The 18,493-nt window shown below is 41.2% G+C and overlaps 1 long non-coding RNA gene across 1 annotated transcript; it reads right to left on the reverse strand.

The window, feature by feature from the left end:
• Positions 1–2,903: 2,903 nt before the first annotated feature.
• Positions 2,904–6,061, reverse strand: LOC141759416 (uncharacterized). The gene is made up of 3 exons (XR_012592118.1): positions 5,773–6,061; positions 3,132–3,229; positions 2,904–3,037 (listed from the first exon to the last, which is right to left on the reverse strand). It is a non-coding gene; the product is annotated as an uncharacterized LOC141759416 (long non-coding RNA).
• Between the last annotated feature and the right edge of the window lie 12,432 nt (positions 6,062–18,493).

The raw sequence follows: 18,493 nt of genomic DNA on the forward strand, positions 1-18,493 counted from the left end.
GGACTCGGGTCGGTTCGGTCAGTAATATTCGTACACTCTACTCCTCACAGAAGAAAGACTTCGCCAGCATTAATGGCAGCTCCTCCTGTCTGTCTGCCACTTCAGAAGTGAGAGCAGCGTATACCTCCCTGGACTGAACACGCTGCTCCTGACAACTGATAAAGGAAAGAAACAAATGATTTTCCTCTCGTGTAATATCAAGATATTATTCATTCTTTGACATTAAAGAAAGTGACCAGAATGTTATGTAGGAAAGTTGCGCCGTGTGATATTAAACTTTAAGTAGTCAGTGTGTTGTTGATACGTTTCTTTCCCTCAGGAGACAGAGAGCACAATACCTGACAGGCTCTGCTCCAGAATAGCATTTCAATCATTTACAATGAAATGAATGTATTATAGTCCCTTTATTTATATATATATATATATATATATATAGAGCTCTTTGTTCCTCCATCTCAGACTCCGTCACCATTATTGGTTTTCACATGCTGAACAGAGCTGGTACTGAATTTACCATCCTCCTTTTGAACAGCTCTGTCTGACCGTGTTTCAACAACCGCCAATATCTCCGATAAAACCAGCAGGAGCTATTTAACAATCACCGATAACTCCTCCAGATGGGAGGATTCAAACTGGGCTGTTCGTAAAAAAACACTCTTTAAACTGGAAACGATTTGCTGTAAAAAAGTTGAATCATGATTTCACAGCAGGATGGCTGCTTCTTCTCGGTAAGACAGCGGTTTTCTTAGTGCAGACCTTTGGACCACATTTATTGTACATTTTAATGTCTCTTTGGGGATTTGACTGTTGGTACATGAACATGGACCGGCAGCTCAGATATGCTCTCTGAAGATGTTCTAAAACAGGGGTCTCAAACTCGCGGCCCGCGGGCCAATTGCGGCCCGCAAGACGATATTTTGTGGCCCCCACCTTGATATGAAAGTTTAATGTTAGTGCGGCCCGCAAATTTTTTTTTTTTTTATAAAGTTTTTTATAAAGTTTTTTTTGGGGGCATTTTTTCATTTTTATTGACAGGACAGTGGATAGAGTCTTGGAAAGGGGGGAGAGAGAGAGTGGATGCGGAAAGGGCCACAGGCCGGATTCGAACCCGGGCCGCCGCGGTCAGGACCAAGTCTTGTTACACGGGCGCCCGCTCTACCAACTGAGCTAACCAGGCGCCCTCGGTCCGCGAGTTTTATGTGAATGGCAGTTTGCCGTTGAAGGTCCCTTTGTTGCGCGAGCCCGAGCTGAACGAACCTACCAATCACAGTGGGGTATATGGCTCCCGGGGACGGGCAATCGGCCGGGCTTGATGCAAGCAGAGAAACATTTCACAACAACTGTGGCGGCGCCCGTGTAACATCGCATAAGCTTGATTAAAGCTTGATTTATACTTCTGCGTTGAATCGACGCCGTAGCCTGACGTGCACCTCTCCAGAAATGTAACTACACGTCGCGGCGACGCAGACCGCAACAGCTGTGATTGGTCCAGTCTCTCAGCGATGCTGAGCGGCCAGGACCAAGTTCTACTTCTCTCTGCCTCCATCTTTTCAATGTTTGTTCACACAAATCCACTCAGATATATTTTCTCTTTTCGGCGTTGCAGTATTATCAGTAAAAGTTCTGTGGTTCAACAGTTATTAGCTCCAACTCCCTCAGTTTCTGTTTGTAGTACAAGAAGAAGAAGGAAACTCATAGAGACGCCGCCGCCAACTAGCGGTTTGGTGGTGTAATTGCAGAGCAACACAAACACAGCAGGCACAACTTTATTGCGGAGTGACACCAAGTGGAATGAATATATATCTTGTCACACAGCCCCAATCATGTCTTTTTCAAAGCCTGCAGTGAAGAGAAAGGTTGGTGACGAGCACAGACAATTTCAGGAAAAGTGGGAGACGCAATAGAGGCCATGTTCAGAAGAACCGTTCATGTTCTTCAATGTTCCATTAATGTTCAGGACAGTTCATGTTCAGAAGAACCGTTCATGTTCAGAAGAACCCATTCAAGTTAAAGAACTGTTAATAATGACGTTTGAGAAGATTGTTTTTTTTTTTAACAAAGCTTTTTTTGTGGAATACCTGATGCGGCCCAGCCTCACCCAGACTCTGCCACCAGCGGCCCCCAGGTAAATTGAGTTTGAGACCACTGTTCTAAAAGAACCGGGATTAACGGGGCATCTATAAATACTTAAAGGGACTGTTTGTAACTTTTTAAGTGTATAAATGTACCGGGTCGGGACACATGCGCGCTCGTGTGTGGCTGGAGTCTCTGCTCCGCTGCTTGCCTTCACTCACACACCGCGCGCGTTCTCGCTCTCTTGCTCCACACTTACGTGAACGCGCGCTCACTCCACACTGCAGAAGAGTTAGTTTAGCTCTGAGAATATCTAGTGAATGTTCAGTGGACGTTTGTGGAGAAATAACTGCTGCAGCTCCTCCAGACCAACAGAGGTTTCCCGTGTCTTGTGAAGTGACGGGGCTCCGCAGAGAGAAACGTTATCGTCTCCGACCAAAACTCCGGTGTCTCCCCTGTTCCCGGGAGGCTGAGGCAGGAAAAGCCAACACTAGGATCAGCAGTGATTCATGGAGAGACCTTCGTCTGGTCAGCTCACATTACTGCCAAGCAGCTGAAATATAGAGTGATGTTGTGCTTTTAGCTGACGTGTGTCGCCTCACTGTGTTGAGCGATGCTCGTTCATGTCTATGTAGAGCGAGCACAAGCGCGAGCAACAGGACGCTGACTTTAGTTGACTTAGTGGCCACAGGTGTCGCTGTTAACAAGACATTTCTGAAAGTTACAAATAGTCCCTTTAAAGGGACTCTATGTACATCTTTACATGTATAAACGTTTTTTTATACTAATGTGTGAACAGCTTGTAACCTGACCTAAAAAATGAGACCTTCCGCGTCTTTCTGTGTTTCCTCTATCAGCCTGTAGATCGTTTTTAATGTGAAGAATGCAGCAGGTTTTGATGTTTGAATGTTGATGTATGGCCCAGATCGCCCTCAGTAACCCCGGGTGACTCATCACTGAGTGTCTGTAGAACAAGAGGAGGACAACATTGTAGGTCACACTCTATTAAATCATTTCATGCACCCAGCGGGCGATGACACCGGGGAATCCTTACTTACACTTTGCTTGCCGATCGATACCTCGGCGTTTGCGAGCGGGAAGTCACATTAAATTACACGACAGGCTGCTCACCGAGATGCAGGTGTAGGGATGCTCACTGTGGGATCATCACACCAAATAAATCAGGATTTTAAATTATAATAATAATCTCCAAAGACAGAGGAGAGTGCTGAAAATAATGAATCTGGACTGCAACAGCTGAGATGTTCTTTGAGTAATATCCTCACAGGGTCTCCCGTTGTCTGCTGATAATTAGTCCCAGTGGTAAAACTCCTTCTCTTTTAAAAGCACTTCACTGACTGTGTGTTCTTATTGGAGCTGATCTTAGACCTGAGGTTCTCCCAATCTACGGGATAATGGCAAATGTGGGAAACTCACCATTGTATAACATGATTGTATGAGGTCATTGTATCTCTTAACCTTTGGTAAATCAGTGTTTAACCTTTTAACCTGACAAACATCGTCATGGAAACCTACATCTGACCAATACATGCAATCTGCCAGGAGTTATAGCCTGAAGGTAAGAACGTATAAATGACTCAAAAATGCTTTTTTACTTTTATATTCTCCCCTTTTTTTCTTAATTTATACCAATTTAAACCCTCGTAGATTTAAGCACTTGACATGTATCTAAGAATCCTCCCACACCGAGTGGCCGTCTCTGACCCGTAGAGTTGAATCCTCTGCTCAGACCCGGGCAGAAGTGTAAGAGTACATACGCCTACCTAGACTGTAGGTAGTTAATGGGAAACACTGGTTTAGCCATGGAAAAATCTGGGAGTTTTCTCTTTGCATTCAACAGTAAAACAGTTGTAGCATGACGTGTTTGAGTTAATTTGCAGACAAGTCCTGGGATGTGATTATTGCGCATGCACGCATTGCAATGTTGATGCTGAAATGATATAAAGCCAGGAGGCACAGCAGTTTGTGAATAGTCATGAAATTGAATGTATTGATTCGTGAACATAAACACGAGTTTCACATTTTTTTCGTGATGGTCAGCACAAAGTATAAAGACCGGTGAACGAGGAGGTCGGGGTTGATGGGTGGGTCAAAAAACACAGGACATTCTCCCAGGAGACTGGTGTTCGTGTCCTGTGTGAAACCACAAGTCAAAGTTGGATTTATTTGTCACGTAACTTCCATACTTAACCCTCCTGTTGTCTTCCCGTTGACCATGCAACTTTTGTCTTCCCAGGTCAAAATTGACCAGCTCTGGTTTGACTGTTTATAAAGCATACAGTATAAACTATCACCCAATTCTGTGTTACACCTTTTTGGCCAACTTTATTCCCAATTATTAAGTTTTACACTTTTTGGGGGGGAAATTAAGGTTAATAAACCTAATTTCCGTCAAATTATACCTATTTTCTTTAGTAAAAAAAGCAGATATTATGAATTATTTTGACTATAGTTATTATCAGAGGAACATTATGTTGATGGATTATCACATACTGGTATATGTAAACTTTTAGTCAGAATACTGTTTTGAAAGCATTCAATTTTTTTAATAGCAGCACATAATGACACTTGTGGTCTTCCTGTCAATTTTGACTCGGGAAGACCACAGATGCTATAGATTTGAATAAAACACCCACGATTCAACGAAAGCAGTGGTAAATATTTTTGCAAAGACCACAGTAGGCAACCATTCATGTTATTTTGGGGCAATTCGATTAAATAAATTCATATTTATATATAATGAAGTTTGAAAATGGGCCAAATTTGACCTGAGGACAACAAGAGGGTTAAGTTACAGAACATCCGGAGTTATTTTTATCCAAACAACGATCTTTTCCTAAACCTAACTTAGTAGTTTTATTTTTAAAAAGACTGGAGCGGAAATTGACACGTGCGTCACGTGTTGCTGGACATCTGTAGGAAAACGCACAAAAAATATGTTGCCATGAGACTGTGTCGTGATATATCATGCCCAAAATTATGATAAGAAAAATTCACTTTTCAGCCAAACTGTTTGGCTGACATTGTGCAAAAACACCGGCCCGTTCTCATTCCTAAGGTGTCAAGTACCAACGCTTTGTTGCGGCCGTCGGTGTTAGATCCCGACGAACACGGCACCCTTTAGCCTTTCATTTTCACTCTACAAACGGAGTCATTTTAAGCCCAACCATGTTGTTTGTTTCCTAGACCTAGCTAAGTGGTTTTATTGTCTGAACCTAAGCACGTGTTTTTGTTTACTTCACAACAATAAGCACTTCTTTACTGCGACCGAAAAAACACAGACAAAAGATTATTGATGAATTGATTGATTTTGCCGGCAGGGTACCGTGCTCATTCAGTAAACAGGCCCTGTTGACCTACATAGTTAGAGTCACAAAGTACAAACCACTCATCGCAGTCCGGTAGCAACTGTTGTTTGTTGCCTTTCCGGCTATTAAAAGCCTCCTGATTTATCCTGTCTCGCTGTGATTGATTTAAGGCACTTTGAATTGATAATTTGGACATTTTTAAAGGGAAGAAAGGCATATTATTATACGTATTGTTTTTCTATAATATGTGAAGCTTACAGTAGGTGTGCTTGATTGGAGTTTAAAAAGAGTTACTTGTATGTGATACTATATATACGTTTCTCTCAAGTCTGTTATTGTTTTGCAGCGAGTGCATCAACACCAGACTTACTGTCTTATTCCTTCAGAAGCTTTGAGATGAGAGTCGACCCGCTGTTGCAGAGGTCCACATTGTTTCTTTAACCGGGGGAATGAGTCCCTGCTGCTCATCAATAGTGAAGGTCGATGAGTTTCTGTCTCTCAGGGCAACGCAGCAGGAAAACACTGAATTGGGTGGAAATAGTGAGTCTTCTCTAGTTGTTGATGTTTAAAACGAAGCTTTGAAGAAATTCTACCACTTTGTTTGGGCTCTCACTGACTCATCGGGAGTGACTTGACTTCACTACCGTTCATCTACTGTGAAGAAAGATTAGAAAAGGTGGAATTTACTTGAGGTTCAGGACTTTTTTTCTCCTTTTTTAAAGTTAAAATGGAAGCCCAGGCAGAAGAGCATGGTGCAAATATAATAAATACTTTGTTGGGCTTCTTCTGGATTTTCTTTCTTTTCTTTCCTTTCCCTATTCTTGTTTTATTTTATTACGATTATTTTCTTTTAGATTAGGGATCGCACGATTTCACCAACAATGGAAAAAAAAAATCGATTGGGTTTTATGAAAACTTTTGTAAAAGATTTATTGTAGATTTTATTGTAGGCAACCTTATACAACGGGTTGTGTGATATCTTACGAAAAGTTATTCCTCATTTTTCGTGCGAAGTTATTTGACAAATAGGTCAACGTCTGGGTTAAAATAACAACGGAAACTGCAGCCTCCTGGGCGAAGGTCCGGTGTTTTTTTACTGACTCATTCACCCCGACGCCTTCCCTACACGTCATTTGTTGCTCTTTATGATGATAGACAACCTGTTATCTTGGAAAGATCACATTGAATTTGTCTGTAAAAAGACAAAACAAAGAATTTACTTTCTCCGCCGCCTCAGGTCTTTTGCGGCGAGTAAACAAATTCTTCTTTTGTTTTTTACTTCTGTGATTATGAGGTGTTCTACAGTATTGTTATGCTACATGGTACAAGAGTTTGTTCGCTACTTTAAAGTCAAAACTGCTTCACCAAATGAAAATCTGCTCAAAGATTGTAGGTCAACCCCTTGAGGAACTCTATGAATCAGCCTATCATAAAAACATCTTAAGGCTGGCTAACACCATCGTCTCTGACCCCAACCATGTTTTGAACAGTGAATATGAATTGTTACCATCAAATCAGGGAGATACAGGGTTCCACGATTTAATAAGGTTAGACTGAAGCACTCTTTTTGTCCACCAGTCAATCCTAAAACTAAATATGGAGCCTAATCCCAGATCAAATGTGCTTTAAAGGGCCCTGAATATCGTCTTCTGTGATCGTAATGTTTAAATGTACGTATCCTTGTTTATTGTCTTTGTCCTTTCTGTGATGTTGCAAATGGAGCTGCTCTGACGCAAAACAAATTTCAGACCTGTCTGACAATAAAGTATTATCGTATTATCGTATTATCGTATTATACTTCCTGGTGGATATTTATTTTGTGGGATACAAATTACAGTGCATTACTTTTCGTAAGTATAGCTATATAGCTGTTATAGGATATTATGTACAAAGTAATGAGGGTCCTAAACAAGCAATACACAATTAAAATAAATGTAATTACTTAAGATTATGAATGATAATTAGGACTGGGTATCGAACCGCAATATTATTTTGGAACCAACTGAAATGTGTCCGTATCACTGAGTACTGAGTAATACCAGAAGCTGCCATCGGCTGTCTGACCAGACTCATAATCTTCTTTACTGATTGTTTGAAGACATTCAAACTAAATCTGAATCTTGGATTAGATACAGTAGAAACAGCAGTTTCTAAAATTGTGCCACTTTTAGATGAGGAAAAGTTATTTTTTGTTTGTAATTTATGTTAAATAAAAGGTGCATGCTTAAATTTATCAAAGTAAGGCATGAATGGTTTCTGCCTGAATGCCAGTGGAACAACCTCAGCAGCCAGACAACCCAATGGATGGAGAGAGGCATCAACCCAGATGAATGCCTCACTACCGGCTACGATCAACCTTGGGCTGTCTGGTAAACACTGAAACGCCTCCGGGCCGGCGAAGGACGCTGCAGAGTCCATGAAAAAATGGAAAATAACGATGCATGTGTGTGTGCGTGGCAAATCCCACAACATGGAACACATCGTGAGACGTAGCCAAGCCCCGCAATGTACCAAAGATGAACCAAATACCGCTGCGCTCGATTGCACCAACGACTGGAAAGATGTGATATAGAAGATGGCTGGACACGAGGAAGAAGAAGGCATCGGAAAAAGTACTCTATAGACACCAGTATCCCAAATTTACGATGCTCGATAACAATTCCCAGCGCTACCTGTATTTACTGACTGACATAGAAGTCATCAGAGAAGTGATTTTACCTTTAACACTTTAAAACTAAACAAACTGTAACATGCTTTAGAGAATTTAGAAACACCATGAATGTGGAAACGTTTGTTCCATTTCATTCTGATCTTTCATTTTTCAAATAAAGGCAAAGTTGAATAAAACCTCTCGACAGCTCAGAGAATGAGAAGGCTGCATGGTGATGGAAATGTGGCAAAGCCTTTTATTAGCTCTAATGAGCCATTTCTGATTGCCCACAGTAGGACACCTCACCATTTTTGACAAATTGCCTTACATTTAAAAGTGTAGTGATTTTTTGTTTTTGTAATATAGGAGGTGCTGGTCCTTTTCCCAGACCTTTCTGCCCCCCTTCTGATCCATTATCTGCAGGGACTCGCTGCTCATTATACTAATTTCATAAAGTGTTTGTGTGAGTGCCAATTTGAGGTCCCGCTAACTGATCGGAGGCCACATGCGGTGTTTAAGGTCGTGTAGGCAATTAAAATGGTTAAAATCCAACAAATGTAGAGTTGATTCCGGCTGCCGCTGAGCTCTCCATCGCTCCGCTATTGAGGGCATGAAGCTTTTATACGTCTGAAGTACCATTTAGGACTGTAGCCCTTTAGCATCTGAGAGACACTTTACAATGTATTTTCAGTGTATGCCGCTGCAGAGGGAGGTTCAGAAAGAGAAAAAACAGAACAAAAACTATTTTTTATGATGGAGTAAAGGATGAGTTGAGGAGTTTTATAGCCCGAGGACAGAAGCTGTAGTGTGGTGGTACGATAGTGGATACTTGTGTATCTGGCCAGACGGCAGCAGGGTGAACAGACTGTTGCTGGGGTGATGACCGGTGCGTGCTGGCAGTACGAAGGGACTGCATGTCGCCATGTAATGTGGATCTTGCTGATGGAATCATGTCTTGAATCTAGATCGCTCAGTGCATCCGCTAAGAGCAAGCAATCAGGATAATGACACAGCGGAGAAGATTCATCCTCCAAACTGCATTATAGCTGCTTGCATAATCTGCCAGGTGTGTGTGTTTTTCACGAGCCCTTTTTTTTACTGGGATTTTTTCCTCAACTTGCATTTTATATGAGCCTGTAAACACAGCTGCCAATAACGTTTGTGACCTGATTCAGGTGATGGATTGAGGAGCTGGTAAGAGAAGCAGAGTTATGAGCAAAATGAAAATGGATAAAAGACAGGTGCTGAATAAATAACAGATTCAAATCAGCTTCACAGCGTTCATTCAGATGTATTAGGGTTCTGAATGATTTTCAAAATCTGGCAAAGAAAGGAACGATTAATTTAGTCAGACATTAACTGAAGGCCTGGGGTCCTTTAAGATTCATAAATTGCGAGTGAACGAAAAAACGGAGGGGCAGCAGCCCTTTGTGCAGCGCTTTCTGCTGCCATGGGCACGCTCTCCCTCGTGGATACAAGAGTCACTGCTAGTCCAATCGCACGCTTGCATGCAAATAAGCAGACTCAGAGATCATGGCAACACCTTGTCTTTTCTTGTTAAGATTGTTTGCGTCTTGTGTTTTATGCAAATCAAGTTCAGAAGAAGTCCAGCAAAGCTCTGGTGAAAGACACAATATCCAAACAACAGCTGCCGGTGTTGCAGGTGAGGACGTGCGGTCGGAGCTTCTTCAATCAATCAGTCAACATTTATTTGTATAGCCCTTTATAATAACCAAAAGGTACCCAAAGTGCTTTACATTAACATAAAGAAATAACAGGAATAAAAACACAACATATCATAAAATCATAAAAAGGTGCATAAAAAGCATAGGGAAAATGTCACAGTGCTACCGGGTATTAAAAGCTGATCTAAACAAAAAAGTCTTGAGCTTAGATTTTAAAAGTACTAGGTCAGCGACAGTGCGTATATCAGGGGGTAACTTGTTCCATAGTTTAGGAACACCACAGCGTATACCTCGACCTCGGGACTTTTAAAAACAGTTGACCCGCAAAGCCCTGTTATGCTCGCAGAGAGTTAACATCTTGGACAAATAGGGTGGCGCTAGGCCGTTAATGGCTTTAAAAACCAACATCAAGAGCTTCAAATCGATTCTAAAGTGAACTGGAGTGAGTAAAGTACTGGGGTGATGTGTTCACGTCTGGAAGTGTTAGTTAAAAAGCGAGCAGCAGCATTTTGCACAAGTTGGAGGCGCGCGAGGGAAGACTTGTTGAGACCAACATACAGTGCATTACAATAATCAAGTCTCGAGCTAATAAAGACGTGAATTGCCTTCTCTTACTGCTGTCCAATGAAAATCATGTATGTCCAAAATATCAACTTTTAGTGAAATAAGAAAAGGGAGGGATTGGGCAAAAGAACATTTTATCTTTTCATGTAGAGGTCCTGTTGAGACAACCTTTCATTCTTAGATGCAATGAAGTTTATATAAAGCCTGAATGTAGGAGAAATATCAGTAAAGAGCTTTTAATTCTTCAGTTTATCCAGCCCGCTCTCATTCACGCAGCATCAAATACCGAGGCTTTTGGTGCCTTCAAATGAATGTTAAGTCGTGAGAACAAAATTGCAAAGAAAAACAATATACGACTTGGCTTCCCTGGCCTCGACCATTTCTGACAACGTCAACAAACACGTCACAAGTCGTGAACTCGGAGCTTTCAGAAACGTTCCACGGTTGTGAATACGACATGAGGGGGGCGTTCATAAGGACTCATCTCGTAAACACGGTAAACATGACCCCATTTGAAAGCACCATTTGTCGCGGCCGTCAGCGATCGGTACCGACGCACACGGCACCCTTTAGCGCCGGTATGAAACGCATCGGGTGTTCCATTAAAGCTTCAGTTGGCAGAAATGTTTTTGGCATCATTGGGCAAAAATTCCATAATAACCTGAGAGTGCTCTGAGAGAAAACTAGACTTCTGCTCCTCCTCATTGCTCTGTTTTCAGGCTTTAATAAATCTAGCCCGTGACGGAGACTTTGACCAATCACAGGTCATTTCAGAGGGAGAGAGCGTTCCTATTGGCTGTGCTCCGGCTGGTGGCCGGTGCTTGGTATTTCCTCAACTGATCTCAACATGGCTGTCAGGTCACAAACGTTCTCATATTACAGCTAAACAGTACACTACAAGATGATTCTGAAAACATTAGAGGAGAGAAATAGGCATTACAGTAACAGAATATTGATTCATATCTGATCTCTCATCATATTTGCTCCATTTCTACCCACTGCAGCTTTAAGTTCGTTGTGTTTCTATGTATTTTACATTATTGTTTCTTAGCATTTGTGTTTTCTGTACTGTGGTTATTGTAAAACACTTTGTAACTTGTGTTAAAAAAGGTGCTATAAAGTTTTACTTGCTTACTAATGGACACAATAACAGCCCCGTGCACCTTCATTTCAGTCCACTCACATTAGCTTTTTTTATATTTATGCATTCACAGGGAATAATGAAGTGGTAGGAGCCTGGTTACTGATTTTTTTTTCTCGTGCCGACGGGTGAGAAGAGCGGATTGTTTTTGTCAGAAAGCAATAGGAAATGAATTTCCCCTCAGTATGCTTTCAATAGCTGAGCTTTTATTCTATATTGTTTGTTTGTTTTCTGTCCCGCTGGGTGCACGGTGCCACATGTCCGATTGCCCGGAGCTACATTTTCATTTGTTGTTTTCTTATTCATAGCCAGTTTAAACGAAGTACAAGCACACATAGAAAATGAAAGGGTTCCATAGTTTAAACTCTCATTTCTCTTTGCTGTTTTGCATCTCCCGTCTGGTTTCAACCTCCAGCTCAAGGCTGCCCAGTTTCATCTGGTTTTATTCTCAGGGTTCATGCTTTTTGTTCACCAGTTCCGCCGCAAAAAGACCTTTAAGAGCATTTAGAAATGTTGTCAGCCGCTGACGTCCTCTGGAAATGGAAAGATTATCTATTTCAATTGATTTCCTCAGATTGGTATTTTAATGGGCAGTTTGTTCACATTCCTTTTTCTGCTTAAACGGCCGACATCGGTCTTAGTTTTCCGTTTTTCTTTTCAGTATGTTACTAGTCACTTTTATCAACAATTTTGATTTTTGATTAGAGTGTGCTCGTTTTTCATGAGGCAGGCAATCCAGTGCGACCTTTAAATGAACATGTGAGTTTGTTCTTGTTGCATGGACATGTTCCTCATTTCAAATTGGTTCTTTTGAGTTGTCCTGACACGACTCATAATGTTCTAACCGTGCTCCCCGTACGCAATAGGAGTTGACTCAGACAGGTTGTCAGTCCGAACACATAAAACACATTTACTCCTGTGGACAAACTAAAGTCTTTATTTCACCTGACCCGTGTTTGGACTGTGTGGGGGGGGGAATCTCTGCTGTGAATCATTTAACTAGTGCGTGACCAGTTCCTCTCTCAGCTTTAAGCACTAGAGGGGAATTCAGATTTGTCAGCATTGGGGATCATTTCAGTCACACATCAAATCCGTCACTAAATCCGCTTTCTACCAACCCCAAAAACATTTCTTGACTCCGGCCATCACTCTCCGACTCCGTGGCAGAGACCCTCATCCTCGCATTCATCACCTCCCATCTGGACTACTGTAATGGGAGTCCTGTCTGGGGTAACCAGCAAAGCCCTGGACAGGCTCCAGTATGCTCCAAAACTCAGCTGCCAGGGTTCTCGCCCTGGCAGCACATCACCCCGACACTCATCCACCTTCACTGGCTTCCAATCAAGTCCCGCATCACCTATATACTTCTCACATACAAATCCCTCCATGCCTTTACCCCTCAGTACCTAACCGACCTTCTCCACCCCTATACGCTCCATCCCGGAAACTACGATCCTCCGACGCTGGTCTGCTCTCCACCCCCCCACACCAGGCTGCGAAACTTCGGCAACAGAGCTGCTTCATCCATGGACACCTTCCAAAAACGCTTCAAGCATCACCTGTACATTGAGGCCTCTGACCTCTAACTCTACCTAAACTTCACTTGTTTTAATTACCTGGCTACAGTTTTTTCCTCTGTTTTATTTATTAGTATGATTTTGTGTGCCCTCTTTGTAAAGCGTCCTTGGGTTTCTTGAAAGGTGCTATATAAGTGCAATTTATTATTATTATTATTATTATTATTATAATTATTATAATTATTATTATTATTATTATTATTATTATAATTATTTTTATTTTTATTTTTATTTTTTTATTATTATTATTATTATTATGTTTATCATTTATTATTATTATTATTATTATTATTATTATTATTATTATTATCATTATTATTATTATTATTATTATTTGTATTATTATTTTTTATTATTATTATTTTTTATTATTATTTATTATTATTATCATTATTATTATTATTATTATTTTTTTATTATTATTTTTTTTTATTATTATTATTATTAGTAGTAGTAGTAGTAGTATTTTTATCATTATCATAATCATTATCATAATCATTATTATTATTATTATTATTATTATTATTATTATTATTAGTAGTAGTAGTAGTAGTAGTATTAGTATTATTATTATTATTATTAGTGTTTTATCAGGCCTTGGTTCAGCTCTGCTCCAGCAGCCAGTCACAGACTTGACTTCAAACCTTCCAGCTCCAGTGACCTTGCTGCTCAGCCCGCTGGAAGACCCTCCTTAATAAGTTCAGACACACACATCACTGAGTGTGATCTGGATGCTAATTTGGAAGGACATGTGAGGCAGGCGTGATTGCTCATCAAGAGTGTCGCTGCCATCACATCACAGCTAATTGAACACGGTTCTAAAGTCGACATTATATAAGAGATAGAATTGTATATTTTTCTCTGCCTTGCAAAATCTCTGTTCTGATTAGCATGTAAGATGTAAGATGTATTTCATATGATATCATATACAGAATCTTGTTTTGTGTTTTATTTGTGGGGGCGTGCAGAGGGCAGGCTGCCAGACATCACAGAGAGAGAGAGAGGGAGCTCATTAGCAGCGAGGGATGCAGATTGTGTGATACCAGGTATTTAGCTCGTCGCTAATAATATTTCTTCAGAAATTGGTGCACACTATGATGATGGAGACACACATATATCCACCTATATGAGCAGATACAAGCCCAGAGACCATCATATAAATCCATCCATCCACTCCACACACCATACAATCCACATTATGGTGAGTGGCATCTCTCACATTATTTTTTAAAGAGCTTCTCCAGTGATTTCACTTCCATCAAGCTGTGGGTGGGAAGATTTAAAAAAAGAATGATTCAAATCAAAGCAGCAGAAACTTAAATATTCTGATTTATGAGTCAAACTCCAACAACGCTGGATCCTGTGACTCAGCAGCATCTTTCAATAGACCTCCTCTCTGCCTGGTAAACACAGTAAACTCCAAGCTCACAGCTTCTAGTGTAGACTCTATAGAGTCTGTGAGCCCACGCTCACCGAGTATTCTCTATGACTTAACAAAGCTCCTCCACAGCCGTTACAAGATGTTATACAACTGCTTTCACAGGCTGAGTGGAACTATCTGTGATAAGTAAGCTGACCTTTATGTGTAAAACCAGTGCAGTCGGTTCCACTTTAAATCAGTAAAGCAGTACATGTAAGTGAAGACACTCCACCAAAAGGAAATCAGTGGAGAATTAGACACGTTCAGTGTACGGCTGCAATCAACGACTGATTTTTACTGATTAGTCTGGCAGTTATTTTCTTCATTTGTCGATTAAGTTTCGTCTTTAAAATGTCCACAGAAAAAATCCCAGCTCCTCAGAGTCCAAGGTTACATCTTCATATGTCTTATTTTGATCAACATTCAGAAACCCAAAGATATTTAGTTTAAAATGAAAAGAAAAACACATTTGTGAAGCTGTAACCGGGGAACATTTGGCATTTTTTGCTTAAAAAATGACTGAAATTATGAATATATTAAAATAGTTTCTGTTTAAATTTATGTCAATCAATAATCGACTAATTGTTTCTCCTTTTTTGTTTGTTTTCCTACGAATGTCCAGAAATGCGCGTCAATTTCTGTTTGTTACATGCATAGTCTTTTCAAAATAAATTTGCGTCTTGACGGGCAACAACTTCCTTAGCTTTAAGAAAGAAAACTACTTAGTTAGGTTTAGGAAAAGATCGTGGTTTGGCTTAAAACAACTCCGGAAGTGGCTTTACTTAAGTACGGAAGTTACGTATCAAATAAATCCATGTACTGCAATAAATAGCCATGTGCAAAAATGGCTAAATAGCACCTCTAATTGTCTTTTTAATTTGTCTTTTGTATGTGCCTGACATAGACTTCAGAGTTCAGACAGGGAGAGACAGTGTCAAAATGATACAACTAATAATTACTTTGTCCTCTTTCCGGTAGGCTCAAAATCATTATCCTTAAACACCGGAATGTCCTCAGACATGATCTATCTCTAAATAATATCAGCTCAGTGACTCCCTTGATTAAAAGTTCTTGCAGTCTGAGAGACAGACCGGTTCATTCTGAGACTAAGAAACCAGATAACACTGTCTCCTGGCTGTCTAATCACCTATACAGGCTTCTCCCGCCACTGTGCACAATGTTTTAACCCGTCAAGCACTTTAAACGTCCACATACTGGTACAAAATACACCACAAAATCCTTCATGAACTGCAGCAGCACACGTTTTTATCTACGTGCTGAAATGTCCCCGAGGACTGGTTTATGTTGGACAAACTTAAAAATGTGTATATCTGAACACAAGCTGCTTTATGCACATGAAACATAATGAATTATGTTGTTGCTCAGCAGGATGCACAGGCTAACCACGGCTCTGCAGCATCATTAAAGATCTGGGGGATAGAACTTTAATCACCATCTCCTAGAGGTGGTGACATTATCTACTCATATTAGATTCACACTCAGGAGGGTGGCTGGCGTCTCCCTTAGAGATAGGGTAAGAAGCTCAGTCATCCGTGAGGGACTCGGAGTAGAGTCCTTGCTCCTTTGCGTCGAAAGGAGCCAGTTGAGGTGGTTCGGGCATCTAGCACGGATGCCTCCGGGGCGCCTCCCTTGGGAGGTGTTCCAGGCACGACCAGCTGGGAGGAGACCACGGGGAAGACCCAGGACTAGATGGAGAGATTATATCTCTACTCTGGCCTGGGAACGCCTCGGGATCCCCCAGTCAGAGCTGGTTAATGTGGCCCGGGAAAGGGAAGTTTGGGGTCCCCTGCTGGAGCTGTTGCCCCCGCGACCCGATCCCGGATAAGCGGTTGAAGATGGATGGATGGATGGACTCTTAACAAGAAGAACTGAATTTGTCATGTTTCCTCTCATTTGGATGCAGTACTTGTACTTTCTGTACTTTAATCTTTGTAACTTTAAGGGTGGGTTTGACACCTAAAGGTTCGGCTCCTTAATTGAAGTTACAGGAGGATGATACATGGTTTCAATTTTCCAACTGGTCTGGTTTGCGTTCACAAAGGCAAACCGGTCCAGAAGTTGTGAACAAAAGTCATGTGGTGGACATGTCGGTTGATTAATGATCAAGTTGGCTCCTCGTACGACTCAACAGTTGCCTCGACGTGTGATGTGATGTGCTTCCTACGCTGTGACAAAAGTGTGTGGATGAGGCAAAGTTGTTAAATTTGACTAATTTAGCATAAAGTTATAATGAGACAAGTTTGTGTCATTTCTTAATAAGATGAAAAATATCTGAAAACAACCTTATTAAAACTAGAAACCTTTATATAATGAGGAACTCATACATTCCCTCTGAGCTGCTCTTCTCACTGTGTAATTTGAATACACTTAAAGGGACTATTTGTAACTTTCAGAAATGCTTGTTAACAGCGACACCTGTGGCCGTGAAATCAACTAAAGTCAGCGTCGGGCTCGCGCTTGCTCGCTCTCAATATACCTGAACGAGCATCACTCAACACAGTGAGGCGACACACGTCAGCTAAAACCACAATATCACTCTATATTTCAGCTGCTTGGCAGTAATGTTAGCTGACCAGACGAAGGTCTCTCCATGAAGGAGATACTAGTGTTGGCTTTTCCTGTCTCAGTGCAGGCTGAGGCAGCGGGGCTCAGCAGCGAGTAACGTCTCGTCTCAGCCGGAGAGAGCAGGAAGATACCGGCACCCGGTCGGTAACGAGATGACAACGTAACTCGTTGAGGAGCCCCGTCACTTCACAAGACACGGAGAACCTCTGTTGGTCTGGAGGAGCTGCAGCATTTATTTCTGCCCAAACGTCCACTCTACATTCACTAGATATTCTCAGAGCTAAACTAACTCTTCTGCAGTGTGGAGTGAGCGCGCGTTCACGTCTAGAGGTGGAGTGAGCTGAGCGAGAACACGCGCTCTGTCTGAGTGAAGGCGAGCAGGCAGCGGAGGAGAGGCAGCGGATACACGCGAACGCGCATATGCGAGCGCGCATGTGTCCCGACCCGCTACATTTATACGCTTAAAAAGTTACAAACAGTCCCTTTAACATAAGTCAAGGGTCGGGAAAAAATCTGATTACTTTGCTGAGTTGCTTTATGTGAACTTTGTCCAAAGCATTGTCTGATTCCTACGTGACCTTATTTCTCACAATAACTTGATTTCTTATGCACATAAAAATATTGCAAATATTTCTACAAGAACTATCAGTTAGCTTTTATTCACCAGGTAAAGCAACAAATAAAATGCCATGATATTTAGAAATCTCTTATTAACTGTAGTTGGAAATGAGTTAATGGATGCTTTTAAGCTTCATGCTTCCAAATGTCAGAAAAACAGAGTTGTTCACCTAAAAGGTGTGAAGAAGGAGGAAACCGTTTGTAGTAAATTGGATTATTTAATGAGCCATAGCTCCACATGCTTCCCTTTTGATTCACAATTTGAGAAAAAAAACAATCCTTTCTGACAGTAAATGACAGACGCTGTAAGCTTTGTGCATCCGTCAGACTGAGCTAGATAACGTTGATATCTTTCCAAACATCTGTTTTGCAACAGGTGCCTTGATGAGGTTTGTTTTGCTGCAGACATTTATCAGATCTGTTGTGTTAAAACGTCCTTGAGTAGGATGTTTTCAGCTGAGCTGATGCTCTTCTGACTTCCCTGAGGCGGGGGCAATAAAAGAGAGACTTTGTGTATGGGAATCGACATCTTACTTCATCCCTCATCCGTCCCTTATGTGTTCATTGTGTTTGTCAGCATAGATTACAACATTCACCGAGCTAAGACAAGACTTGACTGGATTCAGACAGGATCTGTCTGACGTATACCTGTCTGAATGCACAACAAACCTGCTGATGATAAGTCACTCAAGTTGGTTAAAAGAGTATATACTCCACCGATTTATCTTTGCACATTATTGGAGAGTTTAAAACAAAAAGGTTAGAAATCGATGCAGCAGAACTGGAGATATTATCTTTTTCATTCCACACATTCTTGGAAATGGCTTTTCAAATTTAGTTTAAGCAGTGT

The sequence above is a fragment of the Sebastes fasciatus genome, chromosome 21 (genome assembly GCF_043250625.1).
Source record: "Sebastes fasciatus isolate fSebFas1 chromosome 21, fSebFas1.pri, whole genome shotgun sequence".
Lineage (NCBI taxonomy): Eukaryota > Metazoa > Chordata > Actinopteri > Perciformes > Sebastidae > Sebastes > Sebastes fasciatus.